The 14855-nt window shown below is 42.2% G+C and overlaps 1 protein-coding gene across 11 annotated transcripts in view; it reads left to right on the forward strand.

Annotated features, from left to right (window-relative positions):
* Nucleotides 1-14855, forward strand: part of DMD (dystrophin) — a 2125007-nt gene that overhangs the window by 571661 nt on the left and 1538491 nt on the right. The gene's annotated exons all lie outside the window — the stretch shown is intronic.

A 14855-nucleotide genomic window follows, 5' to 3' on the forward strand; every position in this document is an offset into this window, starting at 1 on the left:
ACCAGTTTATATAATGTCAGTCATTTCAATATCAGTTATTTCAGCAGGTTTATAATTCTCATATGAAATATGATTTAATAGTATTGGTGACTTCATTTATTACTTGCAGTTCATGAACCTAGAAAATAAAGATCTACCTTTTTTAACAAAAAGTGCAGGACCAGGTTAACAGAGACACACTGATTTATACTCAGATCTGGAACTGTATATTAAATTGTTAGGTATCTGTTAACATAGAAGTAGCTCCAATGTTGTTGTTTTACTTTTGTTTCACATTCTAAAAGAAGTACACATATGTCCCTTTAAAGGTTGAACAAGTCAAGATACTACCTCTGTCAAATGAAGGATAAATGGGAGTGATTTTATGAAAGGTCTCTGAGCACAGTTCTTTGAGATCAGCCCAGTTTAAGATACAAAATTAGGTAAAAACGTGACCAAAAAACCAAAACCAAAACCAATCTGGTTTGCAGCTGATAGGAACAGATTCCAGCATTAGTCCACCCCTGAGTTTAACCATGTAAGATGCATTGACCTCCCAGATTAATTCTTATCTTTCTTATTTAGAATCTTACTGTCTTTTGTAATAGCCTTCAGTTCTGCTACCAAGCTCAACAGGAATCTGATTCAGTAAAAGATGTGTTCTACATCTTGATGATCTGTAAATTAAAAACCCTTCTTTCTCAGACTTCCTGTAAGTATTGAGATGATCAAACCACAAATAAATACTGCAGCAACTATCTGATATAAAATATGTTGAATTAATATCCATTACACACAAAGAAATACACAAATTAACTTACCCAGCAACTGATGCATTACATTATGGTTCTATTTACTTAGCAAAGAACATAATTATACTTTATTTCAATATTGTGTTCACACAGTTTACCATATTACTGTGTTTTTTTTCCTTTGGAACTAAACAATCAGAACTGTTGTAATGCTTTCAGGAATAAATAAAACAAGTCTGGCCGCTATAGTATCTCACTGGTTTATAATTGGCCAGGTCCTGTCACTGTAATATTTAATATTTTCCAATAAACAGCAGTTGAATGCAGTTAAGGACTGGATGACTCAGGGGTCTCTTATTTGGATACAAAATCTGTGTTGTAGCAGATGCAAACATATGGCGGCCACCTCCAGCAAACTTATAGCAGTGTGGTCCAGAGACTACGGCATGAACTTGAATCAAATGATATGGGCTCTGTTCCTAACTATGCCAATAGCTGTGTCTGACCTTGAACAAGTCACTTAACCTCTTTGTGCTTCAGTTTGCAAGTATGGGCACTAGTCCACCATTGTAAAGTGCTTTGAAATATATAGATGAAATTGCTATAAAACTAATGTGTTTATTATTATTCTGTGGTTAGTTACCAATGAGATGAGGAAGCACATAGTAAATTGTTGGATTCTGATGTTATCTGAGTTAACTGTATGTGCAGATTATTTAACAAGTGGAATTTGAAATGAAAACCATGGGGAGAGTTTGTGCAAAAGAGCTGGTGTCCCGCTTTCTGGTCTGTAGGCACAATTTAGGAGATGACATAAGCAACAGTTTAGCAACATCCTTCATTTAATTGGGGCAAAGTTACATCAGTCATTTAATTACTTGTATGTCATCTAATTACTTGTTTGCTTGGAGATTGGACTCTACATCTACAATAATGGAGGCTGAATAGAGACCCAGCTACCAGTCTAGTCTTAACTGTCAAAGAGGTAAAAATGAGACTAGATATGGAGAAATATTCTGAGGTTAATTATCCCATGGCACATAAATTACTTATTTCATGAACCATACATGACAATGTAAAATCTACACAGCCAGGTATGGACTGTTGTACTCCATCTATGAAGAAGAAGATGTCCTTTTTCAGTTAGCAGTTGGCATATTACTTTTTTCAAGGCATAGCATTTTGGCAGGTAGTTCTCTCTTGTCTAGAGATTTACTCAGATGTAAAGAGAAGATTGTGTATGTACGTATGTTCATGTAAATGCTCCCAATCACTGCCTCAGTGCCCCTCTGAAATCAGGATATGATCTTGCCAGGGTCTTTGCCCATAGCACTCCCTACTGATCTCTTCTTTGGTCCTCTGATGGCCAGTATCTGTCCTTGACTTAGCCCTGTGGCTAAGGTCAGGTCTAGTTTGAACCTGCTTCTGATGTAACCAAAAGTTTCAACAAAAGTTCACACAAACCAAAGGTTCTTTTGTTCCTCTTGGGCTCCTCTTCAACCTGCCCACCAGGCTCAGGCGTTGCTGGACAGAGGCCTAATGATTACCACAAAGATATAATTTAAAGCTCAGAGAATCTCTTTAAAATCCCTTCTTAGACTGATGAATTCTCAGCCATCCTGAGCAGACTGTCCTGGTCGGGAAGAGCTTATGTAAGGAACAAAAATAAAACCCTATAATACATATGGAATAAACAGGCACATAAACAGTGTTTCAAATTTGCAGATGCAATTGCTGGGAGATAGAAATCTGCACCTACCATTAAAGAGATAAAATAAAAATAGCAAAGAGGGGGGCTTTGTTACCTAATGTCAACTTTAAGTTTTTCTATCTATATTTTTTTAAAAAAATCAGAGTTGACCAAATAAAACTCTTGGAAATGTTAATAATATCACTCTTCATTTACAATAGGCTGTCAATTTATGGCTTCAGTTGCAATAAACTTGGACTTTACTATGAATCCAGGACAGGGTCTTAATTATTTTCTATTTCTCTGACTGTTATTCTGGTTATGTACATGACTCCGATCACTGGAGCATCTGAGTTTCTCACAAGTATTTGAAAATGAGAAATGCAATAACTTTTGATGCAGTAGTAATCCAGTAGCAGTGGAGGGGAAATGTCAGTCAGTTTTTCAGAACTTCTCAGTAAAACTAAACAAATTGTAAATGAATATGTCAAGACAAGAAATACAAACTTTAATATATTTAAAGGAACCAGAGCAAGTAATAATCTCTCTTTTATTAAAACTGGCTTGAAAGTTCTGTTGAGATCAGCACCACTGTTTCTTCTTATTGTTTCATAAAATTAGGCATCAATTAGACTGGAAGGAATGCTTGATAAGTTTAAAGTGTTACATAGGTAATATCCTTTGGCATGCTTTTGCCAATACACTGTAGCTTTTGTCTTTCTTCTAGAAGTTTCTCTTCCACCCCAGTTCAGGAAATCACTTAAGCAAATGCTTAACCAGAGACTTAAGCATGTGCTTAAAGTTAAGCACATGCATAAGAACTTTGTGGAATCATGGCCTTAGTCTCTAGCTTCCGGGCATAGGCGTAGTTTGATGTATGTATTTTGGTGGGCAGCTAGAGTTGCCAAATTTCTAACAGCAGAAAACCAAACACCCTTGCCCTGCCCCACCCCTTTCTGAGGCCCTGCCCCTATCCTGCCCATTCACCAAGGCTCCTCCCCGCTGCTTAGTCCATCCCTCCTCTTTCCCTCCCTCATTCTCCCCTACCCTCACTCACTAGTTCATTTTCACTGGGCTGTCACAGGGGGGTTGGATACAGGAGGGAGTGAGGGCTCTGTGGTGGGGCTGTGGATGAGGAGTTTGGGGTACAGGAGGGCTCTGGATGAAAGGATGGGACCAAGGGGTTCACAGTGTGGGAGGGGGCTCCAAGCTGAGGCAAGGGATTGAGCTGTGGGAGTGGGAAACTGGCTCTGGTCTGGGAATGCAGTCTCCAGGGTGAGGCAAGAAATAAGGTGTTCAGGGTGTGAGGTGGGGCTCCAGGATGGGGCAGAGGGTTGAGGTTCAGGGGTGTGTGAAGGCTCCAGCTGGGGGTGTGGGCTTTGAGGTGGAGCCAGAGATGAGAGGTTTGGGTGCAGGAGGAGGCTCCAGGATGGGGCGAAGGGATTTGGAGCGTGGGATGGGATTGGGGGTTGGGATATAGGAGGGAGTAAGGACTCCAGCTGGGTGGGTGCAAATTCTGGGGTGGGGCCAGAAATGAGGGGTTCAGGGCGTGGGAGGGGGCTGGGGAAGATGATTGGGGTGTGGGAGGAGGTTTGGGTACCGGAGGGGGCTCAGGGCTTGGGCAGGAGGTAGGGTGTGGGAGGAGGTGTGGGCTCCAAGAGAGAGTTTGGGTACAGAAGGGGGCTCAGGGGTGCAAGCAGGTCCGGGCTAATGGAAGCTGCACAGCTGGCATTCGGCATGGAGGCAGTGTGCAGAGCCATCTGGCCACCCCTGTGGCTAGGAGCTGGAGGGACATGTTACTGCTTCCAGGAGCCGCACGAAGCTAGGTAGGGAGCCTGCCTGCCCTGCTGCTCTTCCAACCGGACTATTAATGACCCAGTTAGTGGTACTGATCACAGCCGCGAGGGTCCTTTTTCAGTTGAGTGTTCTGGTCAAAAACTGGGCATCTGGCATAGAATCATAGAATATCAGGGTTGGAAGGGACCTCAGGAGGTCATCTCGTCCAACCCCCTGCTCAAAGCAGGACCAATCCCCAACTAAATCATCCCAGCCAGGGCTTTGTCAAGCCTGACCTTAAAAACCTCTGAGGGAGGAGATTCCACCACCTCCCTAGGTAACCCATTCCAGTGCTTCACCACCCTCCTAGTAAATAGCATTTCCTAATATCCAACCTAAACCTCTCCTACTGCAACTTGAGACCACTGCTTGTTCTGTCATCTGCCACCACTGAGAACAGCTTCGCTCTTTCCTCTTTGGAACACCCCTTCAGGTAGTTGAAGGGTGCTGTCAAATTCCACCCCACTCTTCTCTTCTGCAGACTAAAAAAGCCCAGTTCCCTCTGCCTCTCCTCGTAAGTCATGTGCCCCAGCCCCCTAATCACCTTTGTTGATCTCCCACTGGATTCTCTCCAATTTGTCCACATCCTTTCTGTAGTGGGGGGCCCAAAACTGGATGCAATATGCTAGATGTTCACCAGTGCCAAATAGAGGGGAATAATCACTTCCTTCAATCTGCTGGCAATGCTCCAACTAATGCAGCCCAATATGCCGTTAGCCTTCTTGGCAACAAGGGCACACTGTTGACTCATATCCAGCTTCTCGTCCACCATACTCCGCAGGTCCTTTTCTGCAGAACTGCTGCTTAGTCAGTCAGTCCCAGTCTGTAGCAGTGCATGGGATTCTTCCATCCTAAGTGCAGGACTCTGCACTTGTCCTTGTTGAACATCATCAGAATTTCTTTGGCCCAATCCTCCAATTTTATTTAGGTCACTCTGGACCCTATCCTACCCTCCAGCATATCTACCTCTCCCCCCAGCTTAGTGTCGTCTGCAAACTTGCTAAGGGTGCAATCCATCACATCATCCAGATAATTAATTAAGATGTTCAACAAAACTGGCCTTAGAACTGACCCCGGGGCACTCTGCTTGATACTGGCAGCCAACTAGACATTGATCCATTGATTACTACTCATTGAACCCAAGGATCTAGCCAGCTTTCTATCCACTTTATAGTCCATTCATCCACTCCATACTTTTTTAACTTGCTGGCCAGAATACTATGGGAGACCATATCGAAAGCTTTGCTAAAGTCAAGGTATATCACGTCCACCCCCCACTTTCCTCATATTCATAGAGTCAGTTATCTCATCACCAGTTAGGCTGGTCATGCATGACTTGCCCTTGTTAAATCCATATAGACTGTTCCTGATCACCTTCCTCTCCTCCAAATGCTGCAAAATGGATTCCTTGAGGACCTGCTCCATGATTTTTCCTGGGACTGAGGTGAGACTGACCAGTCTGTAGCTCTCCAGAATTTTCTTCTTCCCTTTTTTAAAGATGGGCACTATATTTGCCTTTTTCCAATTGTCTGGGACCTCCCTCAATTGCCATGAGTTTTCAAAGATAATAGCCAATGGTTTTGCAATCACATCAGCCGACTACCTCAGCACCCTCGGATGCATTGGATCTGGACCTATGGACTTGTGCCTGTCCAGCTTTTCTAAATAGTCCTTAACCTGTTCTTTCACCACTGAGAGCTTCTCACCTCTTCGCCACACTGTGCTGCCCAGTGCAGCAGTCTGGAAGCTGACGTTGTCTGTGAAGACCAAGGCAAAAAAAGCATTGAGTACTTCAGCTTTTTCCACATCATCTGTCACTGGGTTGCCTCCCCCATTCAGTAAGGGTCCCACACTTGCGCTGACCTTCTTGTTGCTAACATACCTGTAGAAATCCTTCTTGTTACCCTTCACATCCCTTGCTAGCTGCAACTCCAATTGTGCTTTTGTGTTTCTGATTACACTCCGGCATGCTTGAGCAATGTTTTTATTCTCCTCCCCTGTCATCTGTCCAAGTTTCCACTTCTTGTAAGCTTCCTTTTTGTGTTTAAGCTCACCAAGTATTTCTCTGTTAAGAGAAGCTGGTTGCCTGCCATATTTACTATTTCTGCACATGGGGATGGCATCCGTAGGGGCAGCTCTGGTCAGGCCAAAGGCTGTGCATGGGGGGCAAATTCCATGCCTACCAGAGGCTTTCAGTTTGGGAGGGCAACATCTCCATCTGTTTTGAGTTCTGTGTTCCTAGATGTCCCAGATGAGCGGATAGGATAATATGCCATAAAAATTGAAAAATGCTTAGAAAATAGTATCCTGTTTCATAGTAATAATCCTTTTATTGGTCTCATCCATTCCAGAATGGAGAATATAATATGAATGACTACCTGCCTGCAACAGCATGTGAAAAGCGAGATGTTTCTCCTCAGCCAAGTTTTACCCCCTCCCCCTTCAAAACTAGTTTCTCTGTCATTTCTTCAGAAGGAAAATGGGGGAACTAATTTAATCAAAAGTTCATTTTTTTGTATAAAACAAGAAAAAAAATATATTGTCCAATGGTTAGTGAATTCAGACAATGGCATTGTTGCCATCTCTTAATATTTTAGTACAACTGATAACATTTGGGGTTTTTATTAAAGTCCCAGCTCCTTGAATTCTATGGGATGCATCAGAATCTCCTCTTTAATTTGAAAGCAGAAGTAAGCTTCTAACCCATATGATTGTGGGGAAAGGCTTGAAAAAATGACCAAGTCCACTGTAAAGTTTCAAAACCTAGAAGGCAAATTAAAATAAATCCTACGATTATTATTTAATCTCCAGATTCTTAAGCCAGTCTCATGATTTTGAAGATCCCGACTCTCATTTCTGAACCCTTGAGGTATGCAATATTGCCATAGTAGAGACAACAGTAAGGAGTGTCTGCTTTGCTCCTCGCTGGGCAAGACACTTTTTTTTCCACTTCTGTCTCTATTCTTTTCAATATCACCTTCACAATTATGGTATCCCTGGCAATAGCACCTCAATATGGCCTGAGCTAATTTCCAGTGTCAATATGCTCTCCTCATTTACATCTCCCCCAAACACCATCTTCTTCCATGACACCTACAAGAAACAGATTAAATCATCTATTCATTAAAAATAATTAATATATTACCTTCTACATTACCTGTAGGTAAGCGACTCAGTATAGTGTGGGAGGGACATAAAGAGACTAGAATTGAAGTTGTTGGTTGCTGCAGTGCAAGGTTAGAGAATGATGGTGAAGACATGTAACTTAATTAGGATTTATTTTTCATTGTATGTTTTTTGGGGCAGGACTATATCTATGGGCATGTCTACACTTACCTCCAGAGTGATCGATCCAGTGGGGGTCATTTATTGTGTCTAGTGAAGACGCAATAAATCGACCGCTGAGCACTCTCCCGTCGACTCTGGTACTCCACCAGAGCAAGAAGCGTAGGGGAGTGTCAGCCATCGACCTACCGTAGTGAAGTAGCTCTAGCGTAGCTGAAGTTGTATAACTTAGACCGACTTTGTCCAACCACCTGCTCAAAGCAGGACCAACCCCTGTAATGTACGAGGTGGTCTAGCTATGCTTTGGTGCTGTTAAACACTTGGGGGAAGCTGCTGTCTCATTTTAAATGGCCATGTCTTCCTGCAAATATTAATTGTACATGATCTTGCAATTCTAAATCACAGCCTTATGAATTCATATTCAGGCAAGTCATGTAGACCTCCTGTAAAATGCAAAAAAAATCTGTGTTTGAGAGTTCTCCACTTAGTTCACATTTTCTTCAATTTTCAGTAGAGCTGGAGGTTTAATTTCATCCATAACAACACAGAAATCTTCTCTCTCCTTGTATGTCACATCATTTTGGCTGCTTTTTAAAAAAATCCCTTTGGATTTTCTTCAGCTCTTTGTGTCATGTAAAGATTAGTAATCACAGACAACAGCCATGTCAGCTAAAGCTACAGAAGTGTCTGTGGTTTGACCTTTATTCAACATGTCAGAATAGTACTTACTTCAGTGCAGTATATTTTATAGTCCCTATTCTCTTTCCAATCAGGGGGATCCCTCAAGATTCCAGAGAAGGAAATTCATTTCCCAGATTTGTATTTCAAGCTGTCAGTCTTATTTTTCCCCCTGGAAAGACTGGTCTGTTTCCATTTCCTTTTTCATTTCAACCTTTTGTCCTCTCTCCCCCCCACCCCCACCCCTTGTCTGTCTGTCTCTTGCTCTGTTTCTTTTTTTTTCCTTTCCCCACTCACAAATCCCCATATCCCTGTGTTCACTGCTGGAGGCACTCTGGAAATAGAGAGAGAGGGTTATTTTGCTGACCATTTGCAAACCTGTTTTCCTGGGGGTGCTAGCAATAGCAGGGTCTTTTTATACACTAACTAGAATCATACACTTCTAGGTAGCTGCTGGCACAGCTGGGGAAAGTACTACAGTACAGGAGAACAGACTTAATTTTGCCAAGTGGATAGCTTTGTATTCCCCCTACCCTTCCTTGGGTTATTTAAAAACAAAAACAAAGCATGTTCCTATGCCCATATTACATGCTTGTTCAGTAATAGAATTGTTAGTATAGCTATTTTTCTTAATGAAAAATTTAGAGCATAAGAACATAAGAACGGCCGTACCGGGTCAGACCAAAGGTCCATCTAGCCCAGTATCTGTCTACCGACAGTGGCCAAAGCCAGGTGCCCCAGAGGGAGTGAAGCTAACACTCAAGTGATCTCTCTCCTGCCATCCATCTCCATCCTCTGATGAACAGAGGCTAGGGACACCATTCTTTACCCTTCCTGGCTAATAGCCATTTATGGACTTAGCCACCACGAATTTATCCAGTTCCCTTTTAAACATTGTTATAGTGCCAGCCTTCACAACCTTCTCAGGTAAGGAGTTCCACAAGATGACTGTGCACTGTGTGAAGAAGAACTTCCTTTTATTTGTTTTAAACCTGCTACCTATTAATTTCATTTGGTGACCTCTAGTTCTTGTATTATTGGAATAAGTAAATAACTTTTTCTTATCCACTTTCTCAACATCACTCATGATTTTATATAACTCTATCATATCCCCCCCTACTATCCTCTTTTCCAAGCTGAAGAAGCCTAGCCTCTTTAATCTTTCCTCATATGGGACCCTCTCCAAACCCCTAATCATTTTAGTTGCCCTTTTCTGAACCTTTTCTAGTGCTAGAATATCTTTTTTGAGGTGAGGAAACCACATCTGTACACAGTATTTGAGATGTGGGCGTACCATGGATTTCTATAAGGGCAATAATATATTCTCAGTCTTATTCTCTATCCCCTTTTTAATGATTCCTAACATCCTGTTTGCTTTTTTGACCGCCTCTGCGCACTGCGTGGACATCTTCAGAGAACTATCCACGATGACGCGTAGATCTTTCTCCTGACTCGTTGTAGCTAAATTAGCCCCCATCATATTGTATGTATAGTTGGGGTTATTTTTTCCAATGTGTATTACTTTACATTTATCCACATTAAATTTCATTTGCCATTTTATTGCCCAATCACTTAGTTTTGTGAGATCTTTTTGAAGTTCTTCACAATCTGCTTTGATCTTAACTATCTTGAGTAGTTTAGTACAATCTGTAAACTTTGCCACCTCACTGTTTAACCCTTTCTCCAGATCATTTATGAATAAATTGAATAGGATTGGTCCTAGGACTGACCCTTGGCAGGACCGGCGCTAGGGGTTTGAGCGCCCTAGGCGTATGGCAATTTCGCCGCCCCGTGCACTGGTCCCGCGGCTCCGGTGGAGCTGCCGCAGTGGTGCCTGCGAAGGGTCCGGTGCTCTGTGGCTCCGGTGAAGCTGCCGCAGTCATGCCTGCGGGCGGTTCACCGGAGCTGCGCGAGTTGCTGACCATCCGCAGGCACGACTGCGGCGGCTCCACCAGAGCCCCGGACCAGCAGACCCTCCACAGGCACCACTGCGGCAGCTCCACCTGAACTGCCTGCCGCCCCCTCTGGCAAAATGATGCCTACCAATTATTCTGGCGCCCTAGGCGATTGCCTAGACTGCCTAAATGGTAGTGCCGGCCCTGACCCTTGGGGAACACCACTAGTTACCCCTCTCCATTCTGAGAATTTACCATTAATTCCTACCCTTTGTTCCCTGTCTTTTAACCAGTTCTCAATCCATGAAAGGACCTTCCCTTTTATCCCATGACAGCTTAATTTACGTAAGAGCCTTTGGTGCGGGACCTTGTCAAAGGCTTTCTGGAAATCTAAGTACACTGTGTCCGCTGGATCCTCCTTGTCCATGTATTTGTTGACCCCTTCAAAGCACTCTAATAGATCAGTAAGACACGATTTCCCTCTAGAGAAACCATGTTGACTATTGCTCAACAGTTCATGTTTTTCTCTGTGTCTGACAATTTTATTCTTAACTATTGTTTCGACTAATTTGCCCAGTACTGACGTTAGACTTACCAGTCTGTAATTGCCGGGATCACCTCTAGAGCCCTTTTTAAATATTGGCATTACATTAGCTAACTTTCAGTCATTGGGTACCGATTTAAAGGACAGGTTACAAACCTTAGTTAATAGTTTCGCAACTTCACATTTGAGTTCTTTCAGAACTCTTGGGTGAATGCCATCTGGTCCCGGTGACTTGTTAATGTTGAATTTATCAATTAATTCCAAAACCTCCTCTAGTGACACTTCAATCTGTGACAGTTCCTCAGATTTGTCACCTACAAAAGCCGGCTCAGGTTTGGGAATCTCCCTAACATCCTCAGCCGTGAAGACTGAAACAAAGAATCTATTCTCCGGAATGACTTTATCGTCTTTAAGGTAACCTAACACTGGCATAACAAAATTCAAATAAAAATCACAATAGATTAGTCTGAATGTTTTCTTTTCCCTATATTTAAAGGTGGTAGTTGTATAATCCAAGACCCCTTTTAGGCAGAGCTCTTTTAAAAAAGAATTGATACTCAGGTACTTGCCATTCTGCGTAGTAGCTTTATTTATTCTTCCCAAAGCTTCATACATCTTAAAGTACACTTTTCTTATGACCTTGAAAACACTACATATTTCTTTGCCACCTCTCTAAATCCTTTGTTTCTGAAGACTTATTGCAATGTCGATCCACTGAAGACATTCAATCTGTTTGAGAAAGAAGACTTAATTGCCCTGCTGCCAGAGAGAAAGCAGACTTGTCCAGTTTAGAGATGAGTCCTGTGGCAGCAGCATCAGGATTCTTGTGTAATTTTCAGTTGCTGATTAATAGAAGGGTTCCTTCCTAGCCCTTTAAAAATCAATGGCATTTTTAAAAAAGATTTACTTATAACATTGTAATTAAAAGGTCCTGCTGGAGACGCTGCCATGCTGTGTTTTTGTTTCCTTTTTGAAAGCTTTACAAAAAAGCCCACATTATTTTGTCAAGTAGAATTTGTTGACTGTCTCAGATTAACTTGTACTAAAGGTTTTGGTTAAAATTAATGTGTCATAGAAAGAGGGAAAGGTAGACACATTTATTTGTTACTTTTACTTTTGCTGTTTTGGTTACAAAGCAATATGAGTATAATAATCATTATATTCCCTTACCAAGATGTTGTCATGCTCTTTTTCTCAAAATGCTGCATTTAAAGTCTTTATGGATGAGATTCATGCTTTATGTAGAGGGCTTGCATGAGGTCTGTGCATCACTTAGTCCCTCCAAATAATGCTTAAGTGAGATTTGAGATATACTTGTGTCTTCTGCTGGCTCCCTGCACAAGGGTGACTTTTATCCTACAAGATTAAGCCAAAAGGGAAAAAAAAGCATGCATTGTATCTATGCCATCATTTTAAATATCAAATCCACTTTTCATAAATGATGATTACATACATTTTTTGTTACAATGGCCATTCAGTTTTAGGCCTTGATTCAGGAAATCACTTAAAGGCTAATGTGATCACTAAGAGAAGTCTGGCTACAAAATTATGTCAACCTAAGTTACGTTGGTATATGGGCGTCACAGTTATTACATTTTTAAACAGGGTCTGAATAAATTTTCCCTTGACAGCTAGCTGGGAGTGGGAGAGACTTCAGGAATAAACTGTATTTGCATGAACACACCTACTCTGCTTAGATACCAATCAGATAGAGCAGTGTTTCTCAAAGTGATCAACTTTGACTAGTGTTGGGCTACAAATCACTTCAGTACTGAATGCAGGAATAGTGAAATGCTGTTGCCAATGTTGTTGTCATTATTGTATGAATAAAGGGGAGCAGAACTGTGCTTAACCTATCCCAAATGAAGGGGTCACCGTCATCTGAAAGGACCTCAATAAGCCAGGGGTGCGAATGCTAGAGCGCCATGAAAGTAAGAAGGGTGGGTACAGGTGTCCAAGCCAGGAGGTGTGGACTCTCTCTCTCTCTCAGGTTTTGTCTACACTGGCAGACTGTTTGTGAAAGACAAAACTTCTGTTGTTTGGAGGTGCTAAACACACACGCACACACGTGCACATACACACACAGAGAAATCAAAATTGTTGTCTCTGAGAAGTATTGGTGAAAACAGTGCTTTGTCTGCAGGAATGCTGTCCTGCCGACAATGCTAATGCTAATCATTGGGAGTGGAAGTTTTCTGTCAGCAGGAGTGCTCTCTCCTGCTGACAAACAGTGGCTACACCGCATGCCTTTTACTGGCATGGCTGGAGCTGCACAGCCGTGTCACTAAAAGCTGCATAGTGTAGACATAGCTTCAGAGTCCCCAGTGTGGTTTAACCTGTTCCTCCCCACTGTTCTGAGAGCTAAATAAGCTTTATTAGGAGCCTCTTCATTATGTTAAAGTGTTCAAATGAGAGCTGAAATTACTTGAGATGGGACAGTGTTTCTACCCCAGCCTGCAAAGAGCAGAAAATTACTAAGTGACTGATGTGTAGAGGTCTCAGCAAAGAACTAGGTGGCACGAGAAGGTGCCTGACAGTCAGCTTGCGAACGGGCAGATGGCAGGGCAACGAGTGATTGGCAGGGGGGCCAGCAGAGAGGAACCATGGTTGCGGGAGGGCCAGGTGGCAAGGAACTACAGCTGGCAGAGCAGCCAGCCAGAGCAAGTGCTAACAAAGTGCCTTCTTCCCCGGGTGTGCAGCGAACTCACACAGTTGCACCTCTGAACCCTGGGTCCTCACTGACCAAGGATAACCGTTGTGAGTGGGATATGGTGAGGGAGCAGAGAGGGGTACAGAAAAGGAACTTTTGGTTGTAGAACCCAAGAACATGAGGCAGAAGGCACTGCCCCATGGACTGTGCATGGTGGGTGTCCTGCTCACAGTTCTATGTTTATGAATCCAGCTTGTGACATTTCCCTTAATTAATGTTGGGTGACTTCCCTCTTTTCATTAAAAGTTTCTTCTCTACATTCAGACTCTGTGCTTATGAGTGGGAAAATATTGCCTCTGAGAGTTCTCCAGAGGTGGTGTAATTTTCCCAAGGTTACTGGGTGGGGGCTCGAGCTGGTTCTGTGTTGTATTGTTGAAAAGGAACTGCTAGATATTGTATCCAAGCCTGGTTGCTGGTGGCTTCACCTAGCGGAAGGGTTACACATTGCTTATGCATGTGCACACTATGCTTATTGTGTCAGCGGTGCATGTCCTCATCGGGGCACTTGGGTATAGAACTTTTTATTGGCCTCTGCAGGTGATTGTCTGATGTCCTAAATCGTGCTCCTGTGTTACCACTGTAAAACACTCTGTCGGAGCTGTCCATCATACTAAACACACTGTAAGAAATGGAGCAGATTGAATATTATTTGTTAAATAGAAAATTTAACTAAGATTAGAAGGGGTTGTGAATCTATTCAGTATCATCTGACACATTTCACAAGCAATCAAATTGCAATGTATGGGTTATTAGCTTAGTGGCTTATGTTGAAGCTTCAGATTTGGTTCGAGTGAGCTGCACTGAGCACTGAAGTGACTGAGTGAGTAACTCTGAACAGAAAAAAAAACCATTAAGCTTCCTTAGTGAGTGACTGATTCACTGCCTCTCACACCCACACAGATCTGTGATAAAAGGCCCAGTTATATCCAGGGCGTGGCTTAATCTTCAGTGAATCAAAATACAGATATTTCATGACAAATCAATATCTGAAACTTCACAAATGAGCAAATATATTGTGCTCAGAGACAGATGAATCAACCCAGAATCTTAGCATCCACAAAACAGTCATTAGTTTTTGTTCTGGTTCTCGGCCAGCTCTAATACAAAGTCACAGCTCTAATACAAAATATCAGTTATCAAATAAATGTGAAGGTAAAACCATACATCAACTAAGCTTTATAAAAATTACCTTGCTGTTTCTTCCTACTTTATTCATTAGTCAGTGACATAAGCATTACCTTAAAAACCTGACTTGATTTTAGAAAAGATAAAAACCACCTTTTTTCATCCTCTTCAGCCAGTGAAAAGCAAGGGAGGAAATCTTACTTCCCTCCACTTCCTGATATCTAGTATGATTCAATATGTGTCCAAATATTAACCATGGTGCCTGATCCTGTAAGGTTCTGAATGTTTCAATTAACATGGATTCAGATGACCACTGCAGGTGTTCAACTCATCTACAGTTTGAGCATAAGACTTGGAAGTG

This window comes from Gopherus flavomarginatus, chromosome 1 (genome assembly GCF_025201925.1).
Source record: "Gopherus flavomarginatus isolate rGopFla2 chromosome 1, rGopFla2.mat.asm, whole genome shotgun sequence".
Taxonomy (NCBI): domain Eukaryota; kingdom Metazoa; phylum Chordata; order Testudines; family Testudinidae; genus Gopherus; species Gopherus flavomarginatus.